Source organism: Dermacentor andersoni, unplaced genomic scaffold (assembly GCF_023375885.2).
Source record: "Dermacentor andersoni unplaced genomic scaffold, qqDerAnde1_hic_scaffold ctg00000663.1, whole genome shotgun sequence".
Lineage (NCBI taxonomy): Eukaryota > Metazoa > Arthropoda > Arachnida > Ixodida > Ixodidae > Dermacentor > Dermacentor andersoni.
Window position 1 is genome coordinate 10,218 of NW_027315345.1, and position 4,783 is coordinate 15,000.

The window sequence follows — 4,783 nt, forward strand, 5'->3', positions numbered from 1 at the left end:
GCCGACGCCGACGACTGCGTGGTGTTTCAACGATTGCCGGCGTGACACAATGCAGCTGCGTGCGGGATGCCAGCGATTCCGTCGTGGCGGTGCGGCGGCTTGTACGCAAAAGTTGCGTCAAAGGCGTCGCGCTCGCACCGCCCCGGCACACGTGGTTTCGGACTTTGTCTCTTCGAGCGCTCGCAGCGATGTCGAGGCGATCGCTTACGTCTGCACGGTTTGCGGTGTGCTACAATGCAGCAGTCTGCCGCACTACACCTCTTGGTTGCCGAGGCCAGCACGGCAATTTACTGAAGCGAGCGCATTGCGCCCAGGCGGCAGCGGACTTTGTTGCTTCGGGAGTGCTCTTGCTGTAAAATTTGAACGGCTGCAGCTGCGCGAAGCAAGTGTACCTATTTTCACTCTCTCTGTCTGCCTTTGAGGCGACTGTAATTTCACTTTAAACGCAACTGGAGGCGGGAGCAACCTGATGAGAGTAGGTGGACTTCGGTACATGTAATTTAGAAATTGCTTTCAAGCTTTGAGGACATACACCTTCGCGCCATCTGCTTTCCCCGTCTCTTTGGCACTTTATAGTATGTGCTGCATGCTCTGCATTCCAAAGAAACACGCCTGTCTCTCTCCCTCTCTCACGTTCTTCTTCTTTTTGTAGCTGCTGTTGTAGAAGATGCTATGCTCTTTAATCGCTGTAACATAGAGTGCTTGCACAAGCCAACAACTTTTGCGTGTTTTTTTTTTTTTTCTCTTCCCAAGACGTTTCTGCCATTATTCACTAACTCTCGTTCTTAGTATGCAATGGAGCGTTAGCTCACGCCATCTACCTTTCTTTCTGTATTGCAAAGTCCGCAGGTTTTCCTAGTTCCGTACACAGATGGCGCCAATGCGTTTTGGCGCCAGGTTCGAACGACCTCGCTCTACTCGTGTTTGGCATTTGAATGTTTCAAAGGGGTTTGCGACAGGGGGTGGTTCTTGTGCAAGGCTGAGCTTTCCAGCTGCGTTTAAGCTATGCTAGCATGTGTGCGTATATATATATATATATATATATATATATATATATATATATATATATATATATATATATATATAAATACACAAACACACACACACACACATGCATATATACATACACACACACGGTAATGGTAAAGATGATGAGGTAGCACTTTTTTTTTTCTTTTTTTTACAATGCCTGTGTTTCAGATGGCGATCTTTCTCCCCTCTATGTTTCCGGTTGGAAGGAGTGTGCAGCGTTTTCTATATTTATTTTGTCATTCACTTCTATGTTGCTCGTCTTCGTACATGGGGCATGCTACCTAATTCTACCGGTCGATTCGACACGTTGCGATCCGTCCCGGCCTGTGCCGTATCAAAATTTTCAGTGGGCCTTGCGGTAAATAAAAAGAAATGAAGGAAATGCGCGTAGTATATTACAATTGCACACGGGCTTGAAACGAAGCCCTCAAGGAAGGTCACCTTGAGCGGTCGCATTCAGACGGAAGTAAGCATTCCCCTGGCGCGTTTTTTTTCCGCTCGCCTGTTCCGTTTTCTACGAGGTTGCCTTGGTTGGTTTCGCGTTACAAGCAAGCTTGCACTCGGGTCTCGTTTCTACGCGACAGCGTTTCGTTAACAGCGAAAGACTGAGGCGTTGCGAATTCATCCGTGAGATAGGGAGCGTTGAGTCTGTACACAGGCTGAATTTTATAATATTGCCCACGCTGTTGCTGAGGTTACCCATGTCGGCAGGGCGCCCACAAGGCAGTAGTACAATGAAGTGAAGTGAAGGACATCGCTTCTCGGCCTTTTGGCTAAGATCAAAGTGTAGTATCTGTTCTTATCAGCTTAATATCTGATACGGGTTCTATATGGACCCACGATATTAAACCTATTTTTGGAAGTTGGCGGAGTGCTTGAAGCCTGCTTCACCTCCGCCGCAGGTCGGCCCGGTATTGCACTACCTCCGGGATCGGCCCCGCTCACTTAGGTGAGACTTCATTCAATCAAAATGAAGAGCACAAGCTCAACGCGAGCACTGACTTGACACGCACCATTCCTATACTACACGCAACGATGCCGGTTCGCGGACCACGAGAGTAATTAAAACTGCCACTCCATCTGTGTGTAGCGTCGCACTTGTTGCGTCGCAAATGGGACAGCCGCTCCAGCAAATTTCTAGTTATGGGCTTCGAGAAAAATTAATGAAAGCAAAAGAAAGAACCAGAATTCCTATTTGTCCGATGTCTCTGAATGATTGTCTCCTGTAAAGAGCCACTTGGGGGGATGGGGGGTAGGATTAGCCGAGGGGTTCGCAATCAATATGAATCCCACTCAAAGCCAACACTGGATTTTGGAGTTCACTATCGCTTGGATCCGTAAACCACCGCGCCCACGCAAGCTCGCCCTGCCGCCGAAATCCGCTGCCCAAGTGGAAGGAAAGATTCCCTATGAAAGAAAAATAGAGTGCCCGATTTCTGGCAACTACTGTGCAGCCTTTGTGTACACATTTTCGCAGCAGTGGGACCGAGCGCCTCGAAAACAAACTTGTCGTATGCCCGAATGTGGCGAAATATATTCAAGGGTTAAAAGGTGCCTCATCTTTCTAACCTGTATGTTACGAAGACCTGTTGCTACCTTTTCATCATGAACATCATCATCATCATCATCCTGGCTACGCCACTGCAGGGCAAAGGCATCTCCCATGATCCTCCAAGTACCCCCGGTCAGGTGCCGATTGTCGCCATGTAGTCCCTAATCTAATCTGCCCTCCTACCTTTCTGCCACCCCCTGCTACGCTTCCCTCCTCTCGGAATTCAGTCTGTAACCCTTAATGGCCACCGGTTATCTTCCCCCCAGATTGCATGCCCTGCGCATGCCATTTGTTTTTCCTGGTTTAAACTTTGGTGTCATTAACGAGCGTTTTGTTCTCGCACCACCCCCAATCTGCTCTATTCCGATCCCCCCGTGACGCCACACCCATCATCCTTCTTTCCAGAGCCCGTTGCGTCGCCCTCAGTTACCCTTCGGTAATCCTCAAAGCTTTTTGTTGGGACACTCGTGGCATCTTTCTCGTTTAATGAAGTCAAATTTTTTTCAGTTTTGGGGGAAAACTCAATGAGCTAGGCGCGATTGTGTCCCTGGCGCCGCTCTCAACAAGATGGCGGCGCCCATGCTTTTTGCCTGCAGGTTCGGCCCTACGCAGAACACGCCTGCCGGGCAGTGTAGCCACGTTGAAGGGGCAAAGCGTAGTGCAGTGAAGCGCTTGCTCGGGCGAAAAACGCAAATATGAGCCAAACAGGAATTTCCATTATTGGAAATTCCAGTTCAGTTTGCGCATTGCGTTCGCCTAAGGTAAAGAACACAAATGCGAGTGCCACAGCAGTCAAGTCAAAGCTTAGGATTGCGTACCATTTTTTTTTTTTTTTTCGTGCCTTTTACTCCTGGCCTGCGTGGCCCTAGCGCGCTATGCACACGAAAGTAATGAAATGGTGAAAACACGAAATAATGCGGTGCGGCTGTATCATATCTATTTTGTGCGCTTTGTTCTTTGTGGACTACAGCGGTGTGCGTCATGAGAAAGTTTCGGTGCCCTTCTTGGGTGACCAGTGAAGCTATATTTAAAACCACATTGATTTGTACGGTTATTGCTACAAACTGCGTGTGGGTGTTTTTCTTTTCGCTGCCAACGATGGGTTATCGCAACCGCGATCGGTTCTGCTGCTACGCTAGACGCGTGCTTGCCAACGGTTGGCTCTATACGCGACCCGCGACGCGTGGTCGGCACATTCAAGCAGTCAATTGCAAACCGTTCCAAGAAAAAGGATGTACTCCACTTGCCACCTAGTTCGACGATTGTACTTTCTGACCCTCGAGGAAGCGCCGCCATCCCACGTTTTCTATAATACGATAAGATTCAGAGCGACCGCGACCACTTGTCTTGTCAATATCTCGGAAACGCTTTCTTTTTCTTTTTTTTTTTAAATCCAGATACTCAGACGCGCCCGTGTTCACGCGCACTTGCTCTCTCCGATAAGCAGGGAAGCTCGGTTGGGGTGGTGTCGGGCCTTGCGCATGCGCTGCTGAGCTCGTCGCTTCGCCGGCCGGTCGATGCTGGCGCGGTACTGGTAATGAACTTCGACGTGCATGGTGAAACGTCACTTTGTATTGCCACTGTAGACTAGCAATGCAATGTGTTTGCGAGCGATTGGATAAATGAGAAAGCGTGCACTGTCTACAGTTTATGCCCCTCTAGAGTAGTGGAAATGTTGCTCCAAGTGTTAGGTTTGTAATTTGCGCCTACGAACATGAACTAAACAAAGAAAATGGTCTGCAGCCGCCTTCGCTTCATAAAATTCCCGTACGAAGAAATTTCCGTGCGCGAATGAGAGAGCAAAAGAGAGAAACCATGCTAAGAAGAATGGCTGCCTTTTACGTGATCTCGCGCATGAAACCAGACGATGGATTAATTTTAGCCGTTCATTTTGATTTGCCGAATGTAAACCGGAACACTTTCTCCACGCGGTCTTCAGATTTGAATGGCAATCAATCACATCCTTTCTTTTTTTTTTTTTTTTTTCTGTTTCTTTCTATCTGGAACCGAAAGAATTCAGAACGCCATTTCAATCTTAGATTCGATTAGATATCGTGACTGGTATGCTGAAATATCACGCCTTATCTGGTGTTAACCTTCTTGATCACGGCAATAAAAAATCGCCAGTTCCCGAACTTTAATCGCGCCGAAGATGAACCGATATGCTGGATTCTTATTGTCATGATTTTATAGAAAGCG

General features: G+C 48.0%; 1 non-coding gene across 1 annotated transcript; it reads left to right on the top strand.

The window, feature by feature from the left end:
* The first annotated feature begins 1,785 nt into the window (after positions 1–1,785).
* On the top strand, positions 1,786–1,977 carry LOC140214821 (U2 spliceosomal RNA). The gene has a single exon (XR_011891750.1). It is a non-coding gene; the product is annotated as a U2 spliceosomal RNA (small nuclear RNA).
* The last annotated feature ends 2,806 nt before the right edge of the window (positions 1,978–4,783 follow it).